Raw genomic sequence first — 11,736 nt, 5'->3', positions numbered from 1 at the left:
TGGAAAGTAGTTTTACCAAATGAATGCTCTTCTTATGCTAAATTTGTGTCAAATGTCATTTTTCAGTCCTCGGAGCGGTGCAAACCTCATTATATTCGTCTCAGTTGTATTGGTGGAGGCAGAGTCGAATATCTCAGAAACTGGGCAACTAAAACCAAAACAACCTGCAGGGCTAGACCGTATTAGCACATGGGGGGGGACACACCCAACAGTGTGCCGGTTTCAAGTAGAGAGGAATAACTCATCATTCATCAAGTATTCAGACTGTTTTAACTTCAACTTTATTATTGTCCCCAAAGGGAAGTTTGTATTTCAGCCAAGTTAAACATAGAACACATAATTGAACGTAAGATGGTGATGACTTGAAGCACGGTTATGTGCAGCTAAACTCTGTCAAGGTTCTTACCTTGACCTCAGCTCTATTCTTTTAATCCCAAGTAAAAAAAAAAACACAAACACGCCTTGAAGAGAGTGAGTACATTTGGGGATGCATCCTCCATCTCTGCTGCAACATTCTTAAGCACATTTGAAGGTAAATGACTGAGCTGAAAAGAAACATAAGAGCTGAGGAAGAGAGGGATGTACACTTTAGTTAAGAGAGGGAGGAAGAGAGGATTCTGCTATTAGGTGGAATGTGGTAAGTGTGAGAGGAGAGGAGGGGGTAGAGGCAGAGCGAGAGCTAGAGAGGCAGGCGGGGAGGGGGGGCTAGGTTGCTGACTCGTAGCTTTGCTGCGGTGAGCTTTGAGCTAGCGACTCTCTGAGCTTTCTGACTGTGTGTGTCTGTAGGCTGCTGTGGTGCAGACCGTAGCCTAGCCACGTTAGCCTCCCTCCACCACTTCCACAGCTCAGTCAGCCGGCACCTCCGATGTGCTTCAGCGGCAGTTAAGCTCTACAGTCTCTGAGTGTCTCTGTCTGTCGCTGAGGATTTCCTGCCCCTGTAAGGATTCTCTCTCTTTCTGGCCAAAGCAGAGAGAGAGAGAGAGAGAGAGAGAGAGGGGCAGAGAGGAAGAGGAGAGGAAGAGGAAGACAGGAGGGGTAAGAGCGACAGCGGGCCGGCAGTGACCTTCGTGGTGTGGTGGCAAAGCAGAGGAGGAACCGAGACCGGGCACTGGATCCATCAGGTGTGTGTCAGCACTTCAAGGGATGAGTACGAGAGAGTTTGAGAGTCTGCTGTGGGCTTGAATTTGTATTCAGAGGCTGTGCAGATACAGTAGGAAGGATGCTTCATATGTTGAGTACAGAAATATGTCAGAGGGAGATATCTTTACACTTAAATGTCATTTCATACAGTAACGCAGCACCTAGTGTTCGAGTTAAGAAAGTAGTGCTGAGCTAAGGGAGAAGAGTTGTAAGAGAAGAAGATAAACACTAAGAGAGAGATTCTTCTGTGACATGTTGTAGATGGATACATCCTCACAGACCCAGATATAGAGATGCTGATATGAAGGATTTAGAGAGGAAAATAGAAATGGAGAATAGCAGAGATGGATGGAGCAGGAGAGAGAAGGAGATGTATGATGTGCCAACGAGAGCTCAGCGAGGATGACAGACGTGTGTGTGTGTGTGTGTGTGTGTGTGTGTGTGTGTGTGTGTGTGTGTGTGTGTGTGTGTGTGTGTGTGTGTGTGTGTGTGTGTGTGTGTGTGTGTGTTACTGGCTTGGACTTGGCTACGGAGAAAAATGCTTGTATCAGAGTATCAATCACTGAGGGCTGGGCGCTGCCTTCAGGCTGTAGGCGAGAGAAGTGTGCACTCCCAGCTATTTGGGAGCATCTGTGTGTCTATATCTTTTTTAATATGTAATGTGTCCTTCTGTGGGATTTTATCATAGTATAAGTATATACTGTTTGATGTATAATATATAGTGCTGATGGGCTGGAATCCTCATTATAAAAGGAACATCTTTGTTAGAGGGAGCTGGCCCTCGGGTAAGGTGCAGGTTGCAGCATGTAGTTGTGTGATGTACTGTACATCTACGCCTGTAAGTATTACAGGATCTAACACCTCATGTCCTGCTTCAGTTTAAAAGATACAGACCATTTTTGCTTAAAGTTTTTGGAGGTTGAATCAAATCAGTGTAATATGACGTATCATTTTCCCTACTGAAGAAGCCTTGAGATAGTGAATCTCAACATCTACAGGCGCTGCTGCTTGGTGCTAAATGTTTACTGCCGTCACTTATGTCATCTCCATGACATGAGGGTTCAACGGCAGGATGATCATTGTCCAGCGGATGTTGGGAAGTGTCATCTCAAGGCTACTTACAGTTTTGCTTCGTGTGTGTGTGTGTGTGTGTGTGTGTGTTGTGAGCAAAATCGTGGTTTGATCTGCATGCGTTGAGGATGATCTGTATCTTTCTGTCTCTGTCTTTTGGTTTCCTTTTTCCCATCACATCACATCACGTCTTTCTGAGGTAACAACTAGACATTGACCTACTGAGAATTAAGCTTAACTCAGGCTAATCCATTCTGGACCCTACGTGACTCAGCAGCAGGCGCACACACACACACACACACACACACACACACACACACACACACACACACACACACACACACACACACACACACACTGGCTATAAGTCGTCTTGAGGTTGTTAAAATTCTGTTCTCGCTTCTGTATTGCTACAGTGCAGAATATTGACTGTGAATATTGCCGCTGATATAGAGTGGATATTACCAGTAATATTACTTTGTTTGAAAATAACAAAGGGCTACTGTATCATACTGGCAGTTGTAATATCACACTGTTTGCTGCGCTGCATTTTCTGTGTACAAGTGTGTCTGAATGTGTATACAGGTGCTGTGCAAGCCTCATAACTTTCTACCCCTCCAAAAACATCATCTGTTAAACCAAGAGGGGAAAAATCCAATTACATTCCCCTTACACTGTCTGCCAAAATTGAGAGAGGCTTTTTATATCTTTGATTTTACAAATCTCTTTCAATCATCAAATGGGGGCCGAATGTACCTAAAACGGTACGCCTTTATTATATTCATTTGGCATGCAGCATGTCTGTGGGTTTGAGAAAGTTATGTGTGTGTGTGTGTGTGTGTGTGTGTGTGTGTGTGTGTGTGTGTGCGTGTGCGTGTGTTTCCAGTTAAGGATAAGTGTGTTATCCATGTGGAGGTAAAAGCTTTCCCTTGATAGATCCTGCCAGAGAATTTCATTATCTATGTAGGTGTTTTTTTATATATCCTCTATGAATGGAGTTTGGTTTGAAGCACTGTATATGTGTGTGTGAATGAGCAATATAAATGCACATATTTCTTTACGTGGTGCATGTGTGTATGTATGTATAAGTGCAAGCTATATAAATGCACATATTTATTATTGTATTTTCGCAGTATGTACCTTGTCCTTTTGTGTCCTTTATGCATTAAGAACCCTTGGACATGGTAAATGAGGGACGGAGGGAATGAAAGGAGGAGAGCGTCTCTTCCTCTAATCCCTCTCTCTAGTGCTGCTTGGTGCTATCATGGCTGTAATGAAGGCTCATTTATCTCCATCTGCGCACAGTCTCACCATTCACAATGGGATTGCAGTAGCTCTGGAATGAGGATGAGTGTGTACATTGTTTAGGGGACGGTCGTGTAAAGTGTGTGTATGAGAATGGATGTTTGAATGCAATCAGTGATGCAGAAACTGACCTGTTGGCGTACCTGTTGAGTAGAACGAGTGTAAATGGGTCACATTTGATACAAAAGGGCAATGTTTTGTTGTGTTTGGTCAGCACTGTGAGGGCAAACTGTGGGCACAGAATTGGATCAGTGAACATAGATTACATTCAGAGGTCAGGTTAAGTAAGCATCCATTTGAGCTGTGGAGCCACTTCCTCCGCCTAGAGCTGAGAGGGAATGAAGGGAAGAGGAGAGGGCAGATTGAAAGACAGACACAGAGAAACAGAGGGACGTGTGTAGAGAGATAAAGGCTGAGTAATGTCATCAAAGGCCCCTTGTCCTCTTGGTCTGATTAAGAGCCTCTCTGAGCACTCCCAGACGCTGCGCTGTGATAGGCCAAGGTCACGGCGAATCACGGCGCAGCCCTGCAGATTGATGCTTAACTCCGTCAGGAAACGTCGGGAATCTAATTTGGCCAATGGGCTTCCTCTCCACTTCAGATGAAGAGGACAATTCCCCTCCCCTTGGGGCCCTCTGAGGAAGTGTGTGTGTGTGTGTGTTTGTGTGTGTGTGTGTGTGTCTGTCTGTGTGTGTGTGTGTGTGTGTGTGTGTGTGTGTGTGTGTGTGTGTGTGTGTGTGTCTGTGTGTCTGTCTGTCTGTCTGTCTGTGTCTGTGTCTGTGTCTTCTGGCTTGTGTGTGTAAATGTCAGAAGAGTGTGTGTGTATGTGTGTGGATTCATTGTGTATGTGTTCTCACCTTGTGAGTGCAGATCTGTGTGGGTGTGTTCTCTCTTTATGTACTTCTCTCTGTGTGTGTGTGTGTGTGTGTGTGTGTGTGTGTGTGTGTGTGTGTGTGTGTGTGTGTGTGTGTGTGTGTGTGTGTGTGTGTTCTTCTCTCCCATCCAGTTTGTGTGGCACCACCACACGTCAGCATGTGGTTAAAGAATGCGTTGTAAGTGATTGGCAGGCTATGATATTAGTTTGGGAATAATAAGAATGTAATAACTCTGTGGCGTTTGTCTCCATAGAGGGACTCTCAGGTAATCACATTTACTCAACACAATCACTGTCTCGCACGACAGTGCCCGGGACAGGGCCACGCTCTTTTTCATTTCCTCTTATGAATGTCATGAGCTCTGGTATGTGTGAAGTGCTGTTTGTGTGTGTATGTGCGTGGTGCTGTTGATGCTGTCAATGCTGTCTTGCAGCTGTCTTGCAGCTTGGTTATGAGTGCGAACTGTTTGTGTTTGTTTTGCAGTCTCTGTAAATGGGTAGGTCAGTGAGAGGTCTGCTAATGTCAGAGATGTGGCAGAAAAAGGCTGAAAGTACTGATCTATGTATGGACACATCGTCAGTTTCCATAATAGGATAAGGTACCCTAAATTATCCACATATCATTAGTTTGTGACCCGGGCCGCTGCACTACGTTGTTGGACTTTTTACCACAATATTCACTTTGAGAAAAGCCAATGGTACTGTTAAGGTAAAATACAATTTCAACAGGGAACAGAAAAGTTTGGCCTCCCTCGTACAGAGAAGTTAAGTAATAATGTGGGTGCAGCAACAAAGTGCACAGTCACTGTTTTTTCCCCAGACTGATCCGAAGGGCTGTTGTAAGTGAAATGCAATGCTGCAGAAACTCAAACATCAATTATGGTGATGCAGTGTGGCAGCGTTGGTTGTTTTGATGAAGACATATCTTCTTTTAGGAGAGCTACACTTTCGGCACACCTTTTTTTTATTTGAGCAGCAGATGTTTTCATCTTTTTTAACTGGAATTGATTAGTTCTGTCAGTGGTGACAATAAACATAGGCAGAGAGACAAAACCAATTTCATGAATTCATGGAACCCCTAGATCCATGAATGAGCATAACTGGGTACTACTTTCATGTTGGAAGTTTTCCAAGGGCACGTGATCATGTTATTTAAATGTCAAGTTATGTAATTGTTTTCAATGTACCATTTGGTTTGTAAAATAAGAGCCCAGAACCCACGTTCTTCATGTTGCTTGTTTTGTCCAAACAGTCGAAAAACCAAAGATATTCAATTTAGAATTATATCCAGAGAACCTACCTGCAAGCCTATCTACAGGTAAAGCATGTTTGACTATATATATATCAGTAAGTGATAATACAAGAGGATAAGGAATGAATGCAGAGAGCGAGAGGAACTTGTAAAGTGAAAGATGTTCTATCAGGAGATTTAAAAAGGGGGGAGTCGTCGGTGGTGCAGCAGTGGAAAGAGAGGACGGCAGCAGGTGGAGAGAGAAAACAGTGAAGGAAGTGGACCAGGGGTAACAATATGGCTGAGCTGGTGGATCGATAATATACTCTGATCCATAACGTATTAATAAGAGGGAATACATTATTGCTGTTAAGAGATGTCAGGTGGACAGGGCAGAGACGCACCCACACCTCTGAGTGCTAGGGGATTTTCAGCTCAGCGAAGGAGAGGGACACAACACTGCATCTGGGCACAATGCCAAAGAATAACCCTCAATCCTCTCCTCATTCTTAACCTTGGGACACTCTGTAGAGCTCCATCTCTTCTACTGCCCCCCCCCTCCTCCTCCCCCAGATGTGCCGCCACTGTCCATTTAATTTCCTGTCCTAATATCCTGATTGAAGTGGTCACCTTTCTCTGTTGTGGTTAATGAGCAGCAGGTGTCTGAGTGCAGCTCACTCGACCATAGCTGGGACCCGGGGACCAACTCACAGTAGAGCAGCTTTTTTTTTTTTTATCAGCCTGGAAAAGAGGACGAGTCTGCAGTCCACCCTACTAAAGCATTTTAATGGTTTGTCATGCGGAGTGGAAATGAAATGGAAAGAGAGACGCACAGTGCAATGTGGCATTAGAAAGTTGTGATGCTAGGGTGTTGTGTTTAACAATGTTATTGCTTTGCTTTAACTGTTTAGAAAAACACTTTATGGTGTAACCTCTTGACAATACAGAAATAAACAGTACAATACAAATGTTGCAGAATTTTAGCGACACTTTGAATCCACACAACAATAGTCTACGCATTAACAGTGTACACTTATGTGTGTGTGTGTGTGTGTGTGTGTGTGTGTGTGTGTGTGTGTGTGTGTGTGTGTGTTTTTTGCAGTCTTTTGCAGCACCGTTCCGGTTGTGTGAGTTGTCCATTGCAATGCAACATAGCGCAGCAGTTTATGGGCTTTTAATACACAACTACACCTGCTGGATGTGAAGCCAGATGCAGAAAAACCAAATGTCATGAATATAAAAATGAGTGTCTATAATCCTTTCTTTCACTCAACCTCGTCAGCTCTCTGCTTTAATGCTAAAACTATGATACTATGATACTATGATACTAACACTAGTGACATGTCTTTTTCACGGAAGACATTTTGACACAGTAGCAAAAGCATAGATGTAAATAATTAAATTAACGATGACTGAATTCCATTTAGGCTAGCTGCTTTGATTTCATGTTCCTGGTGTAGTGCGTGGTGGCTCACTGACACTCTCACTGGAACACTTGAATAGAACCGAGCCATTGTAAGTGTCATTAGTAACAACTGTCAACTGTATGTCTGCTGTGATCAAGTCCTATTGTTCTCTTAAATCCATTTCATTTGAAAAATGAGCTTACCATGATTCGATGAGCATACATTATTCATAAACAAAATAATGTCGTCTCATGTGACCAGGGTTTTTCCTGGCTCAACGGAAGGCGGAGGTGCTGCCATCCTGATCATGTGCACACATGTGTAATAGGTGTTACAAATGCCAGAAATATACCAAGTATATGTCAACGTATTTGGACAACAAACATTAAACTGCATGCCAGCGTGATAACATGAGGCTTGAAGTGTATTGTTCTGATGCAACACTCATCATCACAATCAGCAACGCAGTCATCATTGCTACAATCTCATTATTCATCCTCTTAACCAATCAACAGTCATTATCACACAGAACGCACAGACAAATGTTTTTTGTCCCCACTTGAGATGTGTCCTCTTCTTAACTCTCACTCTCTCTATATACTTCATTGTTCTCTCCCTCCCGCTGCTGGTCATGTTTGCTCATTTGTGCCCCTGATCTAGCTGCACTCACTGCTAGTGTTTCTTTGCAGCACTTTGGTTCCACCATTCTCCCCCTGTTGATCAACTGAAGTGACCACTTATGCTGTTTAAATCAACATCAATGGGACATAGAATAATGGCAGTACTGTGGCTGTAATGAAAGAGGAACATCTGTGGATCTATAGACTGTAAAGTAGATGCAATTATTCATTTGAAGTACTTTAACTGTAAAGATCCTACATTGAAGAACAAACAGTCCTCTGTTGTGAGTTGAATAGTAACTACAAGCAGAGTATCTATGCTGCTTATGTAGTTATCAAATACACAGTAATGCAGCTAAGACCTCTTTGTTCAAATAGTTTGGTATGTCTTTTATATATTTATTTTTCCGTATCTGTAATGTATACATTTTTGCACATGTAGAATTCACTGTTTTGTGTGAAGGAGCTAGCAAACTAGTTGTCAGTGGTCTTCACTCTCAAAACTCATTGTTGTACCCTTGAGAAAGTCATTTACCCTCAGCCATGCTCCAGTGCACAGCAGAGGACTGAGTGTACATTCAGAGCACATCAACATGTGTCTGTGTAAAGCAGAACATTACATATACAGTAGGGCACTTAAAATGCATAGTGCAGTCGTACATACTGAATGAAAACATTACTGACAAGAAGGAAGGTATGTTTAGGTCATGTACTTCAGTAGGTAAAATATAATAAAGCTCTTCAAGCATTCCAGGATCTCACACCTCTTGATTTGATTGGTTGACTGGTGCAATGTTATTTTTGTTTTCAAAAGGAAGCTGGGTAGGTGTTAATGGATGGCCGGGTCACTGGAGCTTCAAACCTGCAATGTTACGGTCCTGGTGGAATTTAGAAGCTCGGATGCTCCGTCTTTATGTTCACAACTAAAAATAGCCCGGGTTTATCACTGTCACGTAGTCCCCTTGGTGTTTGTTTGTAGACAGTGAGCAAGGGTTAGAGAAATGGGCACTGCATTCTGTGTCCAGCTCCAACTTTATGTATTTATCTCTGAGTAACAGCTGAGCTTAAATTTGGTGGACAGTCGAACAGAGAGGTGGGTGAGAGGGAGCACGTGCACAGGACTGAAGCCAAGAGCCTGGCTCAGGGTTTGTAACGCTGACAAGCATCATACACATTGAGACAATAAAGTGTGTGTGTGTGTGTGTGTGTGTGTGTGTGTGTGTGTGTGTGTGTTGTTGTCTGAAAACAGGAAGGAAAACACTGAACTACAGACATAGTTTCACTGCTGATGTCAGAAAGGCGTATTGATGCGGTTTCCCTCTTTTATTGTTTTTCCCTCTTTCTCTATTCCTCCCTTTACCCCTATCCCCCCCCCCCCTCTCTCTCTCGCTCTCTCTCTCTCTCTCTCTCTCTCTCTCTCTCTCTCTCTCTCTCTCTCTCTCTCTCTCTCTTATATAGCCACTTTTGTTTTTCCTTGAGCACTTGGATGAATCCTTGTTTGGAAGGATGTTTGTTTCGATCCCCCTCTATTGTGATTACATCTGAAGTGGAGCTCTCTCTCTCTCTCTCTCTCTCTCTCTCTCTCTCTCTCTCTCTCTCTCTATCTCTCTCTCTCTCTCTGCGGTGTGAATGAGGCGAGGGCCAGATGAGTTGCTATGTCAGAGGGAATGCAGCAGTGAGGGAGGTGAAGCTTTATTTCTCAGTGAAAGGTGTATTTTTCTCTTGTCAACAGGCATGGCTGCATCAGCCTCTCCTTGACCCACACCCCCTCCCAATCTCCATCTTCTTCCTTACATTTCAGCGGCTTTTTATCTTTGCCTCCTCCTTTCCTCCTCTCTCTCTCTCTCTCTCTCTCTCTCTCTCTCTCTCTCTCTCTCTCTCTCTCTCTCTCTCTCTCTCTCTCTCTCTCTTCCTGTCTCTGCTTCCTATCTGGAGCTGTACAGAGGACAGATTGAGGGTATTATTTTTGTTCGACTGAGTTTTTCTGCCATGCAGTGATACTGAAGGTCCCATTCTGCTCCTGTGTCCGAGATAAATCAAAAACATTTTCTACAGCTGCAATCAATGCCCTAGCCCTTTTCTCAACAGCTCTGCCTTTTTCCTCTCTCTCTCTCTCTCTTCCTCTTACACACACACACACACACACACACACACACACACACACACACACACACACAGAGACACACGCACGCACACACCATCTCTTCTCTTCCTGAGGCAATGGTTCTCTCTTGAACGCTGACATCAGATAGCCTCCCTCCAGCAGTCCACTCCTCTGGGAGGGATTTGCATCTCATTTGCATCTCATTACAGATTTAATAGAGCAAACTGTGCTCCATCCTGACTGAAAATGATGAGGGGGGAAGAGGAAAGGTGAAGATAGCTGGGGAGAGTCAGTCTACTGGTGACTGTGTGTGCCTCCAGTCAGCTGTTAGTGTTTATCCCGTGTCTCGCACACAGCAATGTCCCGCTGCACGTAAACATAATCTTGAAAAATAAAAAAGATGATGATGTTACCTTATAGAGCGTATAAGTGAAACTGGAACAAGAATTCTAAACCACATTGACATTTGTAATAATAATAATAATTGACATACGTATAATAATTAGTTATGTATACGTCAGCTACAACACCGCTGTGGAAAAGTTGGACGTATTTGGTATTTGAAATTTTGAGCTACTTTTCATATACGCCGGCATTTCTGCCATACGGATATGTGTGACAGGGCCTTAAGACAGCAGAGATTACAGTTACGTTTAATGTGCCGTTTACATTCAAACCGGTACCTGGAATGCAATACCAGGTACCCAAAGTGTAACCACACTTGCGACCGCTTTCGGCTGGATCGGTACTCGTTAGTACTGACGCCGACCTTAGAGGAACCGCAGCAAGGCAGGCGTTTGCTGACACTACAAACCAAAAGACCATTTTTAAACTCTCAAAGCCACTCTACTGTCAACAAAAAGCAGAAGATAGTGTTTAAGACTAGTATTCAGTTCCTCTTCTGATAATGCACAAACATCTAAACAAGAGCACACTTTCAGGTAAAGATAATTAGGGATCAGTTGACTTGACGAATAAACATCGCCACCCCAGCTAGTCGGCCCCAGAAATACCAGTCGGTTAAACATATTATTATTTTTTACTAATATACACATTTGAAATGGCATATTGACTATTGCTGTGGAAAGCCTCCACTCGTCCTGCGGCAGCGACAGCTCTCCACTCTGATCTGAACTCATAAGCCGCTCTTGACACACTTCCAACCCATTTGCGTTCCTCCGGCCCCCGTCTGCTGTCACCTCCTCTTTCTGAACTATAGATAGTGGCTGGGTTAAGCAGTTGGTGTGGCTCTCTCCTGATCCAATGGATTGTGACTTTTATTGTGAAGGGTAAAACTGAAAGAGTGAAGCTATGATGCGCTAATGTTGACGTTCTGGGCGAGTGGAACAGAGACTCGGGATATTGTTTTCAGAAGCATTTAAAATGCATTTAAATTTCAATGGTTATTGAAAAATGTGATTATAATATATGTAGTGTTTTTTATTTATTACTCTGCTGAATTTCGACTAGTACAAGTTAAAAACTAAATATCAGGGAAATGAGTCGTTAAGAACATCCCTACAGTTAATAGGGCAGAAAATATGATTTGTTTATGTAAATTCATATCAGTCAGTGTGTGACAATCCTGTGACAAACCCTATGTATCACACAGCCCTTTTTTAATTACCTTATTGTGCATTCTCTCCTCAGCAGCAAACTCCAGGAAGGAAGAGGCTTTTTCAATTAGGACTTCTCCCCCCATCTGAGTTCCCTGTGTGTGTGTGTGTGTGTGTGTGTGTGTGTGTGTGTGTGTGTGTGTGTGTGTGTGTGTGTGTGTGTGTGTGTGTGTGTGTGTGTGTGTGTGTGTGTGTGTGTGTGTGTGTGTGTGAATCATTTGGTAACCTTTCTAATTTCACACTTGTTAAGTTTCCATGTAAAAGGCAACATTTTAGAAAGAAACCCTCAGGATGGTGTGTGCGAGTGTGTGTGTGTGTGTGTGTGTGTGTGTGTGTGTGTGTGTGTGTGTGTGTGTGTGTGTGTGTGGT

At 43.4% G+C, this 11,736-nt stretch overlaps 1 protein-coding gene across 2 annotated transcripts in view; it reads left to right on the top strand.

The window, feature by feature from the left end:
- The first annotated feature begins 973 nt into the window (after positions 1-973).
- dab1a (DAB adaptor protein 1a) overlaps positions 974-11,736 on the top strand; it is a 214,564-nt gene continuing 203,801 nt past the window's right edge. For both annotated transcript variants that reach the window (XM_029430336.1, XM_029430335.1), the window contains exon 1: positions 974-1,121. The gene's annotated coding sequence lies outside the window, so the exon portion shown is untranslated. The remainder of the gene's footprint in view (positions 1,122-11,736) is intronic.

Source organism: Cottoperca gobio, chromosome 4, assembly GCF_900634415.1.
Source record: "Cottoperca gobio chromosome 4, fCotGob3.1, whole genome shotgun sequence".
NCBI classification, from domain to species: Eukaryota; Metazoa; Chordata; class Actinopteri; order Perciformes; family Bovichtidae; genus Cottoperca; species Cottoperca gobio.
This window is presented reverse-complemented; position numbering and strand designations above follow the sequence as displayed.